General features: G+C 38.5%; 1 protein-coding gene across 10 annotated transcripts in view; it reads left to right on the top strand.

Moving 5' to 3' along the window:
* The window catches only part of LOC125768359 (protein phosphatase 1 regulatory subunit 12B-like), an 85,881-nt gene that overhangs the window by 16,931 nt on the left and 46,787 nt on the right, over positions 1–22,163 (top strand). For 3 of the 10 annotated variants that reach the window (XM_049435893.1, XM_049435901.1, XM_049435894.1), the window contains exon 2: positions 4,928–5,102. The exons of the other annotated variants lie outside the window; for them this stretch is intronic. The gene's annotated coding sequence lies outside the window, so the exon portion shown is untranslated. The remainder of the gene's footprint in view (positions 1–4,927; positions 5,103–22,163) is intronic. 10 annotated transcript variants of the gene reach the window in all.

Here is a 22,163-nt window from a genome sequence, read left to right as displayed (position 1 = left end):
TGTTGAATCAATTGAATGAAATCAGGACGCGTCGTTCGAAACAAGTAAAATAAAGCATGATTAGACAGGACAGTGGGTTCGGATGGCGCTTTTTGATGTTCGCGTAAAAGGGTTTTTTTTTATCTCAATAGGGTTGTTGAAGTGTTTGAGTGACAAAAGGGTATTTGTGAAAAGGGAAGATTTTATTTAATTAACAACATGTAAATTGTCACTGTCAGTGTTTAGTGATTGGTTTGCTAATTGGTTCTTATGTATGTAAGAACAGCATTGGGTTTAACAGCCCTGTAAGGCTATCCGTGACAGGACAAAGCAATATAAAAGCAGCTGTGATTAGACTATAAGTCAGTCGTATTGTGAATTTCGGAACCCAACAAGAAAAGAAATAAAGGAAAAACTTTAATATTTTAAAGATTCTAGAATTGTGTTGCATTTATTATTAAATATGTACTCTTTTTACATGAATTAATATATTTCAATAGAATTTTTAAGGAACCATTTTATCGATAAAATTTTTATGCTAAATGTACGGAAACAAATAATTTTATTAATCCAACATTTCTGTACATAATTCGCCACAAACCAGCTCTGAACTGTGTTATACACCTTATACGCGAAATCATCTCTTCGCTAGTATATAGCAAATGTGCTAAATAAGCTCTCTTGTTTACCTAACCTCATTAGCAAGATGTGAAAATTAGCTGCCGTGGCATGCATTCCGTTCGATAGGCTGGTGATCGAGTTGCGAATTGTGACACGGTTAAGTGATAAAAAGGTTCAGCACAATAAATCAATCAGCAGCGATCGAAGAGAGTAGGCTTTTACATAAATATTCCCTTTGTTAGGTGAATTTACATTCGCTTTTTGTTTGTGTGCTATATTTGCTAGTTTTACTTCAGTACATTGTGAAACGTTTGTTGGGCGCACAATCATTATTACGGATGTTTGTATAGTAAATTTATACAGCTGCCAATTGCAAATGAAAGCTTCTTTAATATTTGATTTTAAAAGAAAAATATTTTCTTCTACTTGTTGGTATTAATATAGAACTATAATATTAAATTGTGTTGAAGAATTTCCATTTTTTTTTGTTTTTCCTGATATCAAACTCACTATCATCCAGCTCCACTAAATAAAACTGTCATGCACGATTGGTAGATTGATTGTCAAGTGTTGAAAGTGTGCCCCTTACACATCTTTCCTTTCTTTCTCGAGATGAAAAATTCCGCAACCAAAATAAAACGTTTTGTAAGCCGTTTGTCACGGTAGCAGGGGCACCCATGGCCGATCCGATCGTTGTCCGTTTTGTTAGGTTTATAAAAAGATTTCCGTACGAGGAGGTTTTTTTTGCCCTCCCCGGAACGTAGGAGTATTGTATCAGTATTGAGGTTAGTCGGTCGTCTTTGAGGTGGAATGGAAATCAAACGATCCGCGAACGGACGTGCATCTTTCTCGTTGTTTTTGGGGGTGGGAAAGATAAATCATTTCCCATATCCTCCACCGAGTTACTGGCCAGGATCTAATGGTTATCTTTGTTCTTGTGTGGGGTCATCTTCCACATCGTTTAAGCGTTCTTTTTACCACCTTCTGCGAAGAGCATTGTGTGGTATTTGTAAAGCAATAGCCGGTCTGGCTAAGTGTTTACATCTCAGGGGTGTCGAAACGATTTTCACAACTAAATCATTCGCAAATTACTGGACGTTCTTTTTTTATTAAATGTTGTACATTGTTGTACTGATATTATTTTGTTTATTGAAATTTATGTTTATGTTTGGTTAGTATGTAATCAAAAGTATGTTACATGTTTTACTTTCCAATAGATTGTTGCAGAGTAAGTATGTACTTTGCGGGTCTTTTTCCATGTCTTCGCACTTCCTCAAGCCATAACGAGTGTGTCAAGTTTAGTCTGTCAGCACACCCATCTATCATGCTTCGCTTCATCTACACATCTTTATCTATCGGTTTTTGTAACAGCCTTCCGTTTTGTTTATTTATACTAGCGTACGTGTATGTGTGCAACCCTGACCTTGGTTACCATGTTTGATGGTTTACTTTTTTATCACACATGTGCTTTGCATACAATTTCGGGCTTGTTTAATTGTGATTTATTATCAACAAATAAATTATTGCTCCGATTTTTACTTTTCGCCTGATCCACTTGATCTGTTACTTCATTTTCAAGTTTTGCTTTGTTACAATATTTGAAACAATGTTTTATATATTCTTTTTTTTCAAAGTTATTTGTTTTCTATTGTTTTCATTCGTTTATTTCATTTTTGGTTTTTTTAACATAGTTTTATTATTTATTTAACAAGTTTGATAAGTTTCTGTAATAGTTTTATTAAACTTTAAGTTGTAAGTTTAGTTTCATTTTTGTTTTTTTTCTGTAGTCATTGTGCTGCTGCGTATAAAGTACTAAAGTATTGTATCACTTAACCAAAACTCATAAAATTGTACCGATTTTGGAAACGCTTTTCAGTTCTTTTATTATACTATTTTTAAATTCCCAAGTGGGTATGGTTTCCTCTCGGTGTTTGGCATGTCAAAACATTTGTTAAGTGTACTCTCATAGGACCAGTGTCGACAGGTGGCGATGAACGGTTTGTCTACCTCACACAGGAAATCCGATGACAAATCTCTTGTCACTCAAAATAACTTGTAAAAAAAAGAAAAATAAACATAATAAAACATACAAATCAAGAGACATTTCTTACCATATCGTATGTTCGAATGATTTTTCTGCAAAAAAAACGCGCGGATGAATGAAGGTCAATTTTCACACGACTTGGAAAATGTTTTAGTTATTAAAGAAGATTGGATCTTTAGCAATCAAACCTGACCATGACACCGTACCAGTGAAAAATGAAGATACGAAACAAGAGCAACGCAGCGTGTCCGTTGAATATACGAAAAAAACCCCCAAAACTCTTTGATGTGTGTTGCAATCGGATTTCCGTTTTGTGTCTAGTTTCATGTACGGTTTTTCTACTTCTGCTCGTCTCCACTCCACCATCCATACGGGGACACCCACGCCACGCTGCGTGTGTTGGCCTTTTCCATTTGACCGAGCAGCAGTTGCGTTTTGGATCGTTTTTTTTGCTGTTGTTCACCGGACTTCGACTTAGTACCGATGCTTCCAATTTCGACCAAGCGGAAATCGACACTGGGCCAAACATTTTCCAATTTTCCTTGCGTGATTTGCAAACTTGCGTAGCGATCGTGTACTCCATTCGATACTTCGAAGGTATTACGCAGTGATTTTGTCCCATGTTTGTAGGAGCACCTTACCGTGTCGGTTAATTCTGTTGTCGTAGAATTAGTCCCATTTCCGGCACATGTGCGCCACGGATGTGTGTTCGTATTACGTAAGGTTTGACATGTTTCTTTTCTTCCTCTCCGCCTGGTCGTTCCATTCGTCGTTCCAATATCCAGGAGTAGTTACCAGCTCAACGTCCTCTAGTGTGGGATTAAAGCTTGTTTGTGTAGGGGGTGTAATTTTTCTCCCCTTTTTTAAGGCTTCCCCCGTGTTGGCCATTTGTTGCAGATTTACGAGGTCCCTTCGTATCGGTGAAGGTGTCGGCTGTGTGGGAGGTCATTTCCCTGAACATTGCACCGGAGTCACTCAGACATTGCCGGCGCCCAAGATGTCGGTGAGCTGCGGAAATTATAACACGTTTTTTCGCCATCTTTTTTTATGTTTTTCGTTCACTTGCGCACTTTCAATCGCTTGTCACCTCCGTGTGCATGCCACACCGAAAAAGCGAAAGTGAAGCGGAACCCAATACAAAAACCTCTGTACCTTGTACGTTTCTCCCACATTTGCTGGCTTGGTTCCCCATTTTCGGTGTCTTTGCAAACGCTAGTGAATAGTGCGAAAGAAAAAGGCAATGGCAAAGGGAGGCGAGTTCAATGATTCATTGACGGTTGGTCTGCAAGCAAGAAAACCGGAATTTAAGGTTTTCTATGTTGCGTAAGTCCAGCCTGGGTTGGGTTTTTTGTTGCGCGCATTTTGTTGCGTACGTGTGTGTAATTGCACAGTGGATGGTTGTTACATTTGGCAGTGTAAGTACGCCCTTAACTTACGGCGCTTGTAAACGCCGGGCGTTTTCGTCTGCGCGTGAATGCTGTTTTCCGCTTTGTTTTGTTTGTTTTTGGGGGGGGGGAGGTTTTATTTTTTTTTTTTGTTTTACCTTACTTTGACGTTAAGCTGTCTTTCACCGATTTTGGTACACAAAAAAAATCCCATTACCTATGCGGGGTTTCGAGGCGTGGGAGAAAATGCAAAAAAGGCTTCGCGTGGCCGACCTGTTTGATCTTAATCCGCTGCCGGATCTCGGAAATGGGGGGGGGGGGGGGGGGGGGGGTTTATGCTGCCGGCTTTTTATGTCACTTTCCACGCTTTTTTCCACGCTCTCCCTCCACAGGGAATGTTTTTTTGTGCACCTTTTGCGTGCAGCGTTCTTGTGTGTTCGTGGATGCATTGGTGGTTGATCCGATTTGAGCATTTGCTGTAGCATTTCCTTGTTTGCAATGGTTTTTATATTAGTTTTTTTTTTGTATTAAATTGTCATCGACTGACCTGCATTGCGTGCGATGCAGCAATTCTTCTTAGTGAGTTGTATAAAGTATCGTGTCGCACGTGTTAGAGCGTGTTTTCAACACCTAATTATAAGGAATATCTCTCATGATTGTGTCATACGCAATGTTGAGCTTAAATGATATTTATTTTTTTCTTTTTTATTTTATTTTATAATTTAATTATTAGAAACAATAACGTACTATATATAGTAGCTCGTGTTAAAGCTGAATTTACCATAAATTTTATTTTTTACTTTTATATTAAAGATAATACTAACTCTTTAAAAGAAAACTCATGCTACGCAAGGTACACAATTCTAATACGCTGTTTATCATTTTTCGTTACTTCCAGGTATGCTGAACGATGGAAAAGAGGGAAAAGCTCTCACGGTAAAGAAAACCCAATCTCCAAATGGTAAGCTTGACTAAAGCCTTAGGCAAGATAATGCCATACACGTACATTCCTTCGCTGATGTAAAGCGGTGAAAGATGAAGAAGAGTTAATGTTCCTGTCAAGCATTGGATGTGTGAGTGGAAAACAATATGTAAATTCTTGCTGCCGTTCCAAATTTGAAACTTGTAATATATCGCCTTCACATACGCTGTTACGTCATGTGCAAGTAATTCTTTTAGATGAATATGTGAAGTGTCTCCTTTTTTGTACTGTCATGAAATATCGGATGTAAAACAGTCGGAAAATTAAACTGTATTATCTGAACTTCCAATTTATTCAAGTTTGGTAAATGCGTTTATACCCCTATCTACTGGAGTTAAGCACACATCACTAACGCATCAGTATTCATTATTAGTACAATTGGTCCCATCTGTATCTGTTGGAAAACAATTTGATCAATTTATTACCTCCATCCGAGTGTCTTAGCGTCGTCCGGTTTGGTCACGGTACGGTCAAGTGATTTCGGTGTCACATTTCAATGAATCGCACTCAATCTTCAAGAAAACTTGCTACTATGCCGAAGCAGCTACGGTAGAGAAGCTTTGAAGTGTCCCGTTATCGATGGCGATATGCCATCCGATACTGTGCTACGGTCTGGAGTTATTTATTATCATTCATTCGTTGAGCCTCCATATGGACTGTGTCAACCGTACCGGCCGGTACCGTAACCAGTCCTTGGAATAGCTGTGGCGACTTAGCCATTAGTAAGTAAGTGACAAGGTACAGGGTTATAGTGGTATAGGGATCGTTCGAAAACCTAATTAAATCAATTGTTTGTATCGGAATGAAAATGTCAATCGAGGGTTACGATGAATAATAGCACAAGAGTGTTTCTCAAGCATAAGAAAATTTTACACTTATCGAAGGAATGATATGTTTTTGGTAAAATCGGAACAGAAAGGTGCACATTATTCATACTTTACTAATAGGTATAAATACTTTTTCCTATGCAGGAGTTTCAAGTGTTTTTAAAAGAAGTTATTTGATGAATAATTTTAATTTCTTAGTAACATGATTCTATACTCCTTCTCTTCTTGTGACAGTTTTTATAAAATTAAAATCATAGAATTCGATTTCTACGAGAAGGATCTTAATGTTAAGGACATTATATTTCACTGATTTCACTTTTGGTTTTAGTTTTGCTTATTATTCATTCGACTGTTCTCGTAGTTCATTCCTAATTCATTTGCTATAATTCATGTTCAACACTTATTCGTGTAGTTCAGTTTATAATGCCTGGTTCTGGTGTTTGGCATTTTCCTTTTTGTTACCTATACTATTAATGGAATTATTACTAAATAATTAACCCTCATATACACTTTTTTGAGGAAAAAAAAATCGAAATTGATTTACCGCTTTTTCCGATACTATGCGTCATGCTTTTCATAGCTTCTGTGTTGATGTTGATTTCTACTCATTCATTAATGGATGGAACGGCGACAAGCTTCAAGCATATGCTGGAAAACACACACGCTAGCGTACGACCAGTGACAAACGAATGCTTTGAACGTAGTCTTCTGTATAATGAAGTCATATTGAATGTTATCTTATCACAGGTCGTCGATACCCTCCACCCTCGTCTTCATTGATACATCGCAAAACAAAACGTCCAGTTTGGCGTGCGAAGGCTATGCACCGTACATTCGTCTGGGTCGAGGTCTGGTTATGCTAGTAACTGTAGTAGCAACATGATACAACATTCCAACCGCGATAAGAAACGAGCAGGGCCGGCGGGGTTTAGACGGTGAGTTGTACACTGCACACGCCACCTGCATCAACTGGATTTCGTACGACTTTTGGGACGCTGCCCGCAGTAATGGTTTCGTATGGCGTTTCTAAGTTTTCGTCTGCCTGCGGGTAAAGCAGCAGCTTGTATATATGCCTGTGCGATACATGACACCAGAAGTCATTGACATGGTTGGGTGGTTTTTCGCACTGGAATAAAGTTTTGCAAGCGCATTAGGTTCGCAATAGAAAAGGTGAGCAATTGGAAGGTTCTACATAGTACAACACCTGTGCCGAGAATTAGTCAGCAGCAGCAAAAAAAAAAGGAAGTTTTATCCAGCAAAGGTGTTTAGGTGTGTTCGATTGATCTAACCTCAACAAACAAATGGGTTCCTTCCCTGGGGCACAGTTGGTGTTTGTGTTCGGCGAGTTTATCAGCACCCGTGCGGCTAGAGGCAATATAAAACACAAACAACAGCAAATGGGGTAATAAGTCTTATCGACACCTCTCTGGCCGCGTTATTGCGCATGTAATGGTTGTCGAGTGCAGAAGAAGAAACTCGCATACCCCCCCTTTCCATTGTTTCCCAAGCCAAACCATTTCATCAGAATGTATTTTATGGTGTTCCTTTCTGGCCATGTGTTGTTGTTGATGGTTGCCGCTGGATCTTAAAACCACACTCGACGGGATCACCATCTGTGGGTTTTTTTTTGGTTGCCGGCGAAGCCCTATCTGGTGTAGTATTATGTTTTGATCCCTTACGGCGACTACCTACATACACGCTTTTGAACGAGAATTCGACCCCATTGCAGTCATTCGATTTTCAACAGAATCTCGATGAATTTCTGATTCGGAAGACCTTGAAAACCTTGAGGATAGCCTTAGATTTTCCGTTTTGCAAACTTCATTAGCAGCTATATTGGTCTGTCTTCTCTGTCGAAGGTAGAAGGTCGCATACACATTCGAGGATAATTAAATTGAGCTTAATTTCACTCACTGCTCACTGTGTCTATCCACCAGCCGCTTCATCAAACTCTGTTTAGAGGATTCCTTCTCTATGTTTTGTAAGCTAGCGGAACCAAACCCGCTTCTCTGTATCAATGGCTGGTTACGGAGGTTCTTTTTGCCGTTTCTTTGCCCACCACCATCGGACCGTAGTCTGTAGTGGTTATTAGCGTCGATGAGAGATTCTGCTGTGCAACGGTAATAGCGTAAACGGCACATGTGCCCGGTACCGGTACGGCACCGCAAGAGTTGAGTACCCAGGTCCCGTGCCCGCAAAGAACGTGGCTGTATCAATCGCTCTATGGTGTAACATTTTTATCAGCGTGTTGTTATCGCTGATGCCTGAAGTGCAAAATGCTACGGTAGATGGTAAAGGTGTCCCAGGGGTGGAACCAACGGCAAACTACAAACTGGAACATCTTGTTGTTCTCGGCTGGGCTTCGAGGTAGTCACTGGATGTGGGGAAGGTTTTTTTTGTCTGTGATCGAAAGGAAGGAACACTTGTTGGAGGCGTCCGAACGACCGTTAGAGATAAACACTACCGACCAACATGAGCATGCGGTGCTATAAGATGTACCGGTAGGTAGGGTAGGATTTGTGTGCATGCAAAATTAAAAGTATACGTCTACGTACCCTCACCTCCGGTACTCATTATCTGAAGGGAAATACCTACGTCAGCTAGTTTTGATCTGCTCAAACGCGTATCTGGGTTTCTAGTGCGGGTACTTATGTGTAGAAGAAGTATTTTTTTGTGTGTGTTTTTGTTATACGCTTTCATCATCTTCATCTTCATCTCCATCCGTCTTGCGGTTTCACTCCTCGATCACCGTCCTCACATGATTGGAATGTAAATGAGTGTACATACGGGGGTCCATACGTTACCGCAGGCAACGTACATCTGACAGTGTTGGCAGCTGCCCACAAATGGGGATTAGCTATGCGGAAAGTGAAGTTGAGTGTAAAACCTACCATATGATCCCTTTCCTAATCGACGAGTTCGTACTACAGTACTCCCCGACAGCTTCTATCTCACACTGTGTCTGCCTTTTAATGTAATCGAAAGTGCATTCGTCCGTACGATTCTGGTGGCTGGATGCTGACATTTTTCTAGCCACCGTGCGCAAGTGTTCTGGTTGGATGATTAAATAGATGGTGGAGAAACAGACAGGCGTTGCTAAGCTAGTGCTTCAGTTTCAAATTAATATGACTCAATCCGCTCACTCCAGTCACGTATGGAAGCCATTTTCTATGCCGGTGAAGAATTTACGAAGTAGCTGGCGGAGGATTCATTAGACGGTCGATGCTAAAGCTATCGTCTTTCAAATTCGGACATCGACGGACATGCTTTGCAATTGCGATTTATTTGGAGTTTCTTGCTAAAGGTTAGACGATTTAGACATAATTGTAATGTTCCGGAAGTTGAATGGTAACGATTAATCAGAGGGGTTTCTTTGGTGGATGATTGATGAGGTGTTAAGCCTTAGATGTCAGCTACATTAGTGGAGAAGTGTAGGTATTAGAGCTTAGACCTTTGGAGGAACACCACCATAATAAATATAAAAAAAAGGATAAATTTCTTTATGAATACTTGTACGATGTACTATATGTGGATATCGTGATATAAATTGATGGTATTACTGCGTGGTGCTGACTTCTGGTTCTTCACACTATATGGACTAAATCTCATCAGGTCCGTTTGTCATATGCTACGTACTATAAATACGTGCTATAAAAGAGTGAGAATGTCATTATGCATTAACTAGCGGATCATCTAGCCAAGAATAACAGTGTTGCATCACAAGGAATTGAATAATGTCTGTTTCTGTTGTAGGCTTTTTAAAGTTGCAGCTAGAAACATACTATTCATTAAAAATATTAAAAAATACTATTTCATCGATTTTTTCATCTTTATAGCAGTGAAATATTTCACCTAATAATTACTAATTTGTCGACCTTGAGCAATTGCGAATGTGTGAGTTCGAAAGTTTGTTAAATAGCAGAGAATAGAGGAAAGATACTGCTTCTGTCTCCCAATGCTCCACTTCAATGTGCAAAGTATCGACAAAGGGTCTCAACTATCTCATTTTAATTCGAAGCCCTTGCAGATTATCGCGGAAATTTTTATACGTTTTTTAAATTAATATTTCTTGTACTTTTACACGGTTTAGGTGTTGAATAGTATTTAGACACTATTTTAAAAAGCATTTCTCAAATAGCATTTCTTCAACAGATAAATTTTATTTGATTCAACGCGTATTTAATTGCGCTAAATACGTGGCGCTCCATAATTCGTACCGGTTTTCCCAATAGTAACAATAAAATATTACCATGTGTTGCCAAAAACTTTGCTCCACTCGCACTCCAATCCTGCTTTGACACGAAATTTATTGCGTTCAACTTTGCTAGATAAATCTAAAGCACCGAACACCCAAAAAAGGCAATGGGACAGAAGTAAATTTGGTGTAAAGTAAATTTCGTTTATGATCCTTCAATCCTCCCGTTTGCTGCAAATTTTAAGTGCTGTAACGAAAACAAAACAAACTAAAAAGAAAAACATTGGCAAAAAGTTTTCAGGTGGTAGGAAGAGAAATGTTTTTGGGAAATTCTATTTTTGATTCTAGATAGTAGTAAACTGGACCAAACGCTAAATTTACTGAGCGAAGTAGATTATTTAAAGCGACAATGGCAATCGATGAGATTGTTTATAATGGTTAGTTTAATGCTTGAAAAACTTTCTGAATGATTTTAAACGACCCGGGGACGATAACAAACTGTACACTTTAAGGACATAAAATGGCTGTTGGAATGTGCGATTGAAATTTCAATCATTTGAAGTAAATGGAAATACCGTAACAACGTATAGCGTGGTATTTAAAGGCACATAACTAGAAAAAAGCTTTCTTTCATACTTATATTATTAAATCGCTACAGGCTTAAGAGGCATCCTCAATTTCACCTTTCTGGCTGTGATTTAAATTCCGTGCGTTCGTGCGTGTATGCATCAAACTGACCACATTACCGCAAAATAAATGATCATAAAGCGCCTCAATAAATTCTTTCCAGTGGTGCTGCTGCTGCGTACCAGGCAAGAGGAAAAGGAAAGGAACCGAAACCAACCGATATGCGAAAATGCGTTCCTATATAAACCATTTTCTCACTTGCGCTGCCCCACACTCCCATTTGGTATAATTTTCCAACATTTTCATGATGCCGAATGGCGATATCACTTGTGCGCGAAATGAGCCCGCCAATCGTGAGCGCGGGTGGACGAGGCCTGGCGTTGGCGATATACATTTATAGAATTGAAAATTGGCAATCAATTGAGCAACACGCTTCTACCGCACGAGATTTTCCACTCCGTTCGTACCGCAGGTTTTTTTTCTTTCTTTCTTTTGCACGAAATTGCAGCATTGAGCTGAGGGTATTTGTATCGTTAATCGCATCAATCGCATAACTGAGCGCATAAATGCAATGAGTGTCGGGTGGTTCGGGATTTCGATTTCGTCGATCAAATTTATATCGCTTCTCGAGCAATCGGTGCATATCGGGTGAACATTGCGGAACGCCACCGCACGTGTGTACACGTTGATGGGTTGCTCTGTATATGATTTAGCGAAAAAGAAGCTCATTGCTGTTCGTTCGGTCGATTCGTGTTCAATTAAGGAACAAGCTAACTGCAACGTTCGCATGTTTCGATGGTGTTGCACGGTAGGAGGAATGCAACATTCGCTTGTAATGCATCTTGGAGTACGTTTAAGGGTAGAGGGGGAGGTAGCATAATGTTGAGCGGATGGCATATTATTTTCCACTCATTGATCGTAACGATTATTGGTGTGCTGTTAAGGTGAAACCTGCTGCTGTCTGCGTATGTCAAGATTTTTTTTCTCAATCACAGGTTTTGATTTGTTTATGCTTTTATTTAATTACTTTTCTCCAAATTTTCATTATAAAAAAAAACAAACATACTTTAAACGTTTAGTTTATTCATAGTAATATTTTATAATAGTTATAATCATTTATATATATTAATAATATTTATGCACCGAAACACTAAATGGCGACAAGAAGTATAAAGGGAGAAATAACACCATTTTATGTAACGTTGAATAAGATTCGTTATGCTATTGCCTTTTTTCCATTATGTGACTTCCTGTGTGATGCTACGCGCAATAGAAACATTTACAATTAGATGAATCATTGAAGATGCTTACAAAGGGAAAGTAATAGTAAAAGAAAGAAGGAAAATTTCCTCGGAAACAATTTGATTTCTTACATGAAAACACTTTGTCGCTTGCTCCCAAGGCGCGGTACAACATAATAAACGTCATTGTTTACGAAATAGAGTTTGTTGCCATTGTTTGTTGCACTTGCAATTCATGTATTTCAACAAAAAGTTTTAAAACCCCAAATGGTTTATGCAACTATGAGCAACAAGAAAAGTATGAGAAAAATTTAGAATTTGTTAATGTTTTAGCATGACATAAACGACATAAAAGGTAAAAAATGGGTGTACCAAAATTTCATCTGTAAATAAATAATAAAACAATTTTCGTTCGGAAGCAATTGTGGCATCGGCCTTTGTGAAAGTATTTGTCAAGAGTGTCATCTTACAATCGTCAATGATACACATCAATCTTCAAGGCAAATCACACCAGTGTGCCACACGTGTGTGAGCGCCCTATCGTGGTGTTTTTATTTATTTTACGCCCTCGTGTGTGTGTCTCCACTAGTCTACACGTGATTTGTCTCCTTCCTAATGTACAAGTGGATTTGTGGACAAACAAAAAAAAAATGCTTCGCAATATTCAATTTGTCGGATCCGCTCTAAGAAAATACACACTATGCGAAAAAAGAAAAATGAAAAAAAGATGCCATAACAAAGCGAGCACTTTTCTCGATGTAGGCGGAAGCCTCATAAATATCTGCAGTGAAGAATAAATCCTCATCAAGCGTCAGAAGCAAACCGTCATCTTACCCTAAGTAGCTGATCCTGATGTGATGCTGCACAGGCAAAAATCATGCGTCATGGTGGTTTCATGCATTACGCTTAAGAAATCCTTGTAGGAAGAGGCAGATTTATAATGTAAGATAATGCGAAATAGTAAATTGTGTTTACTTCTATTGTTGGGAGGGATTTGCAGAAAGATTTCTATTGTAATTTAATCCCAAGGATGTTAATTAAAGTGTAGAATGTTTTTCAAAACATTTGCTTCACATTTTGTCCTTAAGATCATTTCTAACAAAGTTTCTTTTTTTTGCTTTCATGTCGTAATGTGATTGTCTCTTTAAAAGAGCCAGAAAAGATGGTATCTATTTGCTTTTCGAACGAACAAAGCAACGTAAAGTGTGTTTATTTAAACTGGAAAGCATGAAATAGAAATCGATTTTCGAAATAAATAGTTTGCCGGGTGATATTGAATTCGTACAAATAATAAGCTAAAAGGAAAACCATAAATCGATTTCCCGGGTCTGATCCCATAACATTTCCGCACAGGGCAAACCATACCGCATCTCTCGGGTGAAGGCACGATTTCGATTTTGAAACGTTTTACTGAACGGTGATAAAAAGCGAAACCATGTGACTGTGCTGCATGGGTTTTTGCAGCATGACAAAATACGATTTATTAAAAATGCATTTACGATTCGTTCGACACAATGCTGCACCATGGTTGCTGTTTTGTTTCTACTGTCCGTGAACATATGTCATGGAAAGGAGCTACAAAAATTATGGATTAACAAAAATGTGCTTCAATATTTTATTGCCTGTTCAAAAAAGGCTTTTGTCGTTGATGTTGTCGAGAGCTTGTGTGTTTTATTCTCGAAAATGCTTACAAATTTATATAACCTCTGTTTTGAACTACTTTAACCTCTATGTAGTTTTGTTCCCGGTCGAGAATTGAACCCAAAACGGGTGTGTTGTTAAGCCGTGCATTATACCATCTCTACTATTTGGCCTGCTCTGATCTGGCGCGTTAGTATGCAAATATAACTTTTGATTATTTATAGACCACCATTCAAAATCTAGCTGACTACCAATCACATGAATGAAAACTAGTTTTCACTACTGTTTCGATTTGTTTGCAAAAACGGATACCCATTGTTACAAATGAAAAAGCAAAAATGCATTGATAGCAGCATTCCAATACAAAAGCCTTTTTTTATTCCGATTGCTGAAATGACAATCGGTGGACGCTCAAAAAACGCAATCCACTACGCTGCCCCGAACCACGATTTTGCCAATTTATTTTATCGTAGCATATTCCATTTTTGGACCGCTATGACTTTCTACCTTCTTTTATTTATGTTTTTTTTGTTGTTTTCGATCGCCATATGGTGCCGTATACATAAAATTGGAATGATTTATGTGAGATTTGCATAAATCGATCAAGCGATTGTGGAAGCAGATTTAGCTACCGGATACTACACACGCGAATGATCCTTCCAGCAGTTCCGCGTTGGTGCGTCGAGATGAATGGGTTTTATTTTTTGTTCGATTGAATGAATGGTTCGAAGTGTTCCACCCGGAAGTGTACCGTCTCGCGAATGTGTAGCCATGCCAATTGTGTTCGGTTTTTGGCGGAATGAAATTGACCTGGGTATAAATAATTGAACGAAGCATCGTCCGTTGGATAGACGAATGGTTGAAACATGCTGTGAATTGAAGTATTTGCTTTGGTGTTTGATTATTCAAAGGGATGATTTTTTTTTTGCTTTAGGGAATATATTTGTCTATGTTTATATTTTTTAATTACTGCAATCTATCACTCTGTCATTCGTCAAAAAATGAACATAAATTGTATAAATGGTTATTTAATGTCCTGTTATGTTTTAAGACACCATTAGACGTTCGAATTTCAAGCATATAATGATGTCTATCATGATTAAATAAATTGTCCTTAATTTATTATTGCAAAAGGTCCACATACTTACCCGTTTGTATTACAATCCACTTGCATGATTGTGTCTCTTCCATATCTAACATTATGTCAATTCGTACCGTTTGAGCACAAGTCAAATTTGTGTCAGTTAATGCTTGTAAAACGCTGCTTGTAAGAGCAAAACAAAAACTAAGATTTGCATTCCATCATTCATGCTCAACTCCCACCAGGAAGCGGAGAGCGAACTCCTTGGGTTGATGTGGAAAACATGGGCAAGCAAAACCAACCGAAGTATAAAATCCGTCCCGTTAAAGGGTGTCCCGTAATCGGGAGCAAACGACGCAAGAAGGGGAAAGAAAAAAACTAACACGAAGCGTAACGACATGGTTTTACATGAGAAAATCACTGAATCATAGGATTTTATTCATTCGTTGCTCAAAACTCGCCCCTCGTCCGAGCACGCTTTGCGTTTTCTAGGTGGGTGAGTTTTCCAGCTATTTTCCAGCGAAGCGAACGGCGAACTGTTCTGTCGAAAGAAAATCGAGAGCCCGACTAAATAGTGTCTCGCTTCTAAGATGTCTGTGTCGCGCCATTTTTCTTCGGTATTTATGTTTTTCACCGTGTACGATTTTGTCGCTTGTACTGTTACGTTATGGATTTTTTATTGCTTCTCCCTTTTTTCTTCCCTTGATCTGCCGCTTGAATCGAACACACTCAGACAGCCGATAAAATACGGTCAAAAATCATATCTAACTGTCCCGGGTAGTCGATCGTCTTCCGCTTTCGAGCATTGTTCGCATGAATAAATTGTTTGTTTTTATTTTCATGCTTCTACTGCGATATGGTTCTTTTTTTTTCCCTGTGTGAAACCCTGTGTTTCATTTTTCTTTCCCTTGATTGCATTGTTGTTTTCCCTGCTCCTTTCGTTCTCCCACTGCCACTGAGTTATCCGACCGAAATGTGAAAACAGTAATGGTATCGTTGTCATCTCGTCATCAGGTTCGCAGCATCGACGAACATCATCACCATCATCTTCAGCGTCATGATCCCCGTGGTGGAGGTGGAAGTCCAATTTTCTACCACTCACGTATACGGAGCGCGTTTCCGCACTTCCGTTGAGTTGGGGAATGCCGAGAGAGCACCGGCACCGGAACGATCCCACGCAACAATCGACATCTTTTGCCGCAATTCACCAAGCATCCCACTCTTCCGAATGTCGTTTGTAATCGTTAGAAAAGACAACATTATGTTGTAAGTTAAGCGTGCAGACAGTTTTTTTTTGTCGTTGTCCCTTTACTTGCCGTTCCACCTTTAGAGTAACGAATCCAAAATGAAGATGCTGCTGCAGTACGTTTGCGGCAAGAAAGGGCAAAAAGCGGGGCAACAACATAACGAAGAATAGTTGCCACGGCTCTGCTTATGTTTGTCGCTAAATTTTCCCGTTTTTTCTTGAGTCAATTGTCACTCCGCGCAAGCGGGGGAAAGCAATGAAGGTTAAGAGTTTTTTGTCGTATTTTTCCCCAAAACGGGAGAAAAGGGCTTACAAATGAGTTCGAAAATATAAAGCGGCTACAGCAGGCCCGAAGAAGGTCAGTTACAGTTCACTGAATTAAAAGGTTTTCCAGTTGGGCAATCATTGATGGAAAAATATTTTCCCAAATAACGTTTTTCTGTTAGTTGGAAAATTGTCGTGCTTTTTACTTGCGGCAGCAAGAACGCACTTTCAAACGAGGAAGCAGATCATCCTGCATCAATGCTGACGGTAAGCAATTTTCATTGTCCATGGGATTGAAGATTTGCTTGGAGAAGCGTAAAAGTTTATTATCAGAGATCAAGCAGATTAAGTGTTAATGATGAGAATATTGGGTCGTTCTTATGCGGTGTAACGTGAGATAAAAAACGGAGTAACAAGAATATTAAGAACGAATAACAATACAGCCAATCAAAGTTCGACTCTTAATTACACTAAGTTCCTTAGGAGTAGAGTTACCCAGTTTTTGGCGCGTTTTTTTTTGTGGTTGCCTAATGAACAATTTCGAAAAGTCAGAACATGTAGGATAAAATTTTTAGTTTCTTACTACAAAATTTTTATGTGAAAATCATGTCTTAATCATGTCTTTTTGAACCCCATTAATTAATGTTTAATAATGTTAAATAATTAAAACATCTCATAATAACTACATGTTATACAGGGTTTTCTATATGTTATACAGTTGTTATACAAACCGTTATACGCAAGAGAAAATCGTTGATTTGCTAAGCTTTCTGAACATGCATAGATACAAAACATTCCGATATGACAGATTTTTTTTTATTTTTTTATAGAGGCTTTGGACCTATTGACTGACATTTGCCTCGTTAATGATGTGACAAATGCGTTATTCGAGAACACTCATAAAAACAAAAAAATGAGAAGAATTCCACTTGAACCTCAATACGTTTCAGTTCAAGTTGAAAACAATCTAGAATTGGCTTTAAGCGTACCAATTGCCATTTTTCATTACTCCTGATGAAGTCTCCATGATCTTCATAATGTCCATAAAGTCTCCAAACAAACTCCGTCGTTTAGACGTTAAGCAAAAATCTGTCACTCTGTTGCCAGGTTTATTTGTTTTCCACCATTTATGATGATCGTATCACCGACGATCTACCATTTGCCGAATGCCATTTCACAGCTGTAGGCTCGAAACGAGATATATTGGCGGATCGTTTATCGTTATCACGCATTAATATTTATTAATTTATGGACCTGCTGCATTATCGGACGGTTCTAATGGAGCAGGGTTTTGATTGGTCCATTGGATAATGTTCGATAATGTGACGTTTTGGGTGTGTGGGTTTTAATGCGTTGACATTGGGCTTCATAAAACCCACCGGGTACATGGTACCGTACCGGGTAGAGATATAAATTACCACATTTGACAGATGTTGTGATTGGGACGGATGTTGTGATTGCTATAAAACCGTTGTAATATATGATATAGGCAAAATTGGTTTGTGAAATGATAAATATGTTTAACATATTTTTTTGAACGTCAACACAACACGACTCCAATACAACAAAGCCGTGCCTTTTTTGTTAAGCAAAAATATTTATTATATACTGTATGCTGAAAAGGTTCACTGTTCACAGGATTCACTGAGCGTTTAGAAATGTGTAAATATTTTAAATATACTAGCTGCTAGGCTACTCGTTGCCCGGCTACGCAACCGTAACCGCTTGTCCTTTGTTATGTTTAGTGAAGCCCGGCAGGCTACAAATCCATTTCCCTCACGACAACCCAAAAACCCATCACAGCGTTGATGAAACAAGTTTGATAAACTGGCGTGAGGATAGTGACAAAAGCCATGTTGCGGTATGTGTAGATGCGTTGGTAAAGCTGTCAGCTCTTCTTTCCGTTTTGCAAGCGTCAACCGATGATGAGTGTCGGTTAGAGGGCTTTACGCTAGGAACTACTGAGCTACATCGCACCGCAGACGAGCTTTTGTGTAATTATTATCCTGCCAAGAGTTGTGTGGCATCTAAATCATCGTTGTGCGATACTGTATCGGGCTGCATTATGCTACTCTGTGCACAAAAAAGGACGATGAAGTGAAATTTCCCACACGCTTACCACAACATATGGTCCATGAAGTCCCTATATTTCAGATATTGCGTTTCGCCTTTTGTCGAACGCTTAAGGCGTACGTCGCGCTTGAAAATTAAAAATCCAACAAGGAAGAATTTTCACAACAACGGAACCAAATGTTCCGTGATTTTGTGTCAGTATATTCTAGTGATTTGAAAATGCTCAAAATGCTATAAATTCGTAAATATCGTTGCGTATCATTTTGCTGGAAATTGTATTTTATTTTATTAACTCCTACACATTTATTTCTTAGAAATTAATTGTTCAGAAATAAGATCTTGTATCATTGTATCGTTGAAATGTACCTACCATTACTCAGCCTTCTCTTTCGATAATGAAATGTCTGCCATATTGTCGCCATGACACTTAGTCTGTACTTTCGTCCGCATGACGTGAAGCATGAAGTCTTGTACGTCGCGGTGATAGTCGGAAAAAAATTTAATGAACTTACCACTCCACTTTGTCGTTCTCCAGGACACTCTCAGCAGCATTTTCCACTCATGCTTTTGAAGTAAATTTTATACATATTATTGCACATTCTTGCCGCATAATTAGATTGGTTAGCACTTTATACTTCCATTCCGGTGTACTTATGCAAAAACATTTTTTATTTTTTTTATTATATCAGTTCTAAAATACAACATAAAATCAACTCTTATCAAAACTACATAAACTATAATATAAATTTAAAAAAAAATAATTCCAACAGTCTACTCTCAATTGTCGCAAAAGAGCATTTTATGTAACTGTTATTGAATGTGTGGTGATTTAAGGAAAACTCATGAAACGTTTGCTCGTGGTGTAATAGTATGCTTAAACAAACTTTTATGTGCTTTTAGCAAGTGTCAATAGTGTGAGGAAAGCGTTGCAAACATATGGCCCGAAAGGGACACACTGAATGCAAAAAGAAGTCTCGCATACACATTAGCAAATCTGTCATAAAGCACAAAACATTCACAGATGGAACAATGGGACACAAAAAATTGAAACCTTTCGGTTGTTTGTTTGTTTGAAGTTTTTTTTGCCTGCGCTTTCCTACGGCTTTGTGGCGTGGCTAACCGTCAACAAATGTGCTTCTCCGAGCCGCAGATTGCTCGATTTTTGGGTGTTTCTTTTTCCCCCCCCCCTGCTCGGGACGGAAATTGAACGCCAACAAGTGTACATATTTAAACAGAGTTCGAAAAGGATGAAACTTTGCTCTTTTCCGGTGACTTCCGGTTGTTTTACCGGGCGACTTTTGTTCGTTTGTTGGGTCAAACTGTGCTGCTCAGTTTGGAGTTTCGGGAATGAAAAAAAAATCGGCCAATGTTTAATGGTGTTTTCAGGTTAAATGTTCCGTCTGTCCAAAGGATGTTTTCTTTTTGGAAAAGGTTTTTCTTGTTGCATTATTTATTTCATGTGTGTTTCTACTTTTTGTGTGTTTTGATAAACAGTTTTGCAAATTTGACTAAAGTCTTACGTGGTTAAGTTTTTGTCATATTATTTTAATTGTTATAAAGTTATAATTTTTTTTCCTTTTTCCAATTGTCGTACACTTTATTTAAAAGTAAGAATATAATTATATTATATTTATTTTTTTTATAATTCTCTCTTCAGTTTATTATGGCAATGGACTTCATTTAGGATTTTGTTAATGTCAGTTATATATTTATTTTTTTAAAAATATATTTGCTATAAATCTGACGTTTTTAAACAGAGTTACAGTTACAAAGAAATTGAAAAAAAATCTTCAATCTTAAAAAAGGGAGACACTATCCGCTTAATTCTCCGTGCATGCAACTCATCATAATAGCAAACAATCAAGGACAGGCGCATAAGTTGTAAACACCTATTCTGTACGATAATCCACCGCCCATTGGCTGTCACAGGAAGCGCAGGTCGAAATACTCAACTTACCTTGGTGCCATGGCTCACACTGTGTTGTCTCTTCCGGTTGGTACCATTTTATATAGCCTGCTTCCGGTGCAATTGCTTTCCAAGGATGGGAAACGCTTCCCACCTTTCTCCAGCTTCTATGCATTCCACCGAACTATACCGGAAGGACGAAAAAAAAGTTCCGCATTAAAACCTGTGGCCTCATTTTCTTTGAATGTTTGCTGTTCTGTCCAGTGCTGGGGTATGGGTTTTCACGAGTTCTCGGTGCTGTTTTCACTTCCCTCTGCTGCCACGAAGCTGCACTTTATCGCGTGTGTTTCGTCCATTAACCTACTTGCGCGGTGCAATATTCGAACATGTGTAGGGAGGAGGGATACGTCCAAACTGAACTTCGCTTATTTAACCGTAAGAACAACACACAAGTGTGGTGCAATCGTAAGATTAGTGCTATACATCGCGACCAGAACGGATTGCGTGTCGTTTATCCTGCGAATGCCTAAGTAGAGAAAGGGAAAAGTGTTCAAGCGTGGAAGTTCATTGCATTCCTGTAACCTTGCCGAGTTTGTTTACATGGAGTAAAAAGCCTCCATGGAGTGTTACTGTACTGCTCGTATTCTTTCCTTCTGTCGCTCTCAAGGGCCAAAGCAGCTTAACCTCATTTCGATGTTTTTTGGAGGCCATTCTGGAATCGGTAGGAAAAATCAGGAACTGTCGAGTGATTGAAAGAAGGATAAAAATAGCGGGGAATCTCTTTCTGGGCCATGGCGATTAGCAAGGACAAAGAACTTACCAAGAAAATGTGGAAAAAATCAGCTGAATCCAATAGGGATGAAACTGATACGTTTTATTACTAGTGTGAAACTCTTACGTGATCAATTGTAAAACGTTTTCGATTCATTTGTAATTGGAATCGCTTTTCGATTGCATTTAATTTTAATATATTCTTATAATTTTTACTTTGCGAATTCAAAATAAAAATGTTTTGGTTTTAAAAGCTTGCTATAAATTGCTATAAAGAATAAAATCAATGTGAATGTGAATAGTGTAGAACTACCAAGCGATTTTAGCGTTTTTCGTTCGTGGTTAATTTTTAAACAATTTCCAAGTGTTGGAGTATATTTTATTGTATACTGGAGATCCTACTATAGAATATATAAATAAAACTCATGTTTCACCTACTCAGGATTGTTTAACCTCAAATTGTCAAATTGTAATAAAAATTAAGCGTTCCAGTCAAAATGACTGGTCCGGTAGTTCTAGTGTTAAGGAATCTTTTGAAAAGAATCATTCATGTGAATCGTCAGTGAGGACGGAGGATCTTTGAAGGTTTATAAAGCGATGAGAATTCATGTATATTTATAAAAGCGGTTCAGAGTCATTCAGTTTAAAGATTCATTCTGATTGACAAATCTGAATCAAATTAGTCCAACACTAGTGTGAATTCTTTTCATGACCGCTTCATTCTAAAATCAATCAAACTTTAATGATCACCATTTGTCATTAGTTTTCAATTGAATAGAATAAACGGAATGTACGATAGCATGATGGTACTGAAACTACCAAAGTTCTAACCGTAAAATTTTGGTCCCATTTTACAAACACAATCATTTAAAGTACGTGCAAGAGAATAATAGAATGTGATTATGATGGAAGCTATCAATTTAGAGCTTCAGCTTGGTGAATTCTAATGAGTTCTTCAGATTTGTGTATTCGAAATCGACTTCACCATTGATTCATTTTACCCACAACGGCCAATATTTCCGTGTGAGACGACCAGAGTTGGTGGAATTATTTACCCTTTTCAAATGCTCCACAGAATCGATCGTAATTAACACTTCTCCCTGTGGAGTTTCACCGTCCAAATCCAAATCGGACAAACAGCGTTGGCGGTGAAGTTATTGCTGAACCGTTCAGTGCAACGAGCCTTGACCGAGGGGTTTGGGATATTTGCAAACGCTTTCGGATCATCTAATGGGATTGAAAGTCGACGTGTCAGCCGTCGGCAATTAATCTCCCTTTCG

The sequence above is a fragment of the Anopheles funestus genome, chromosome 3RL (assembly GCF_943734845.2).
Source record: "Anopheles funestus chromosome 3RL, idAnoFuneDA-416_04, whole genome shotgun sequence".
NCBI classification, from domain to species: Eukaryota; Metazoa; Arthropoda; class Insecta; order Diptera; family Culicidae; genus Anopheles; species Anopheles funestus.
The sequence above is the reverse complement of the archived record's forward strand: the minus strand, read 5'-3'. Positions and strand labels throughout refer to the sequence as shown.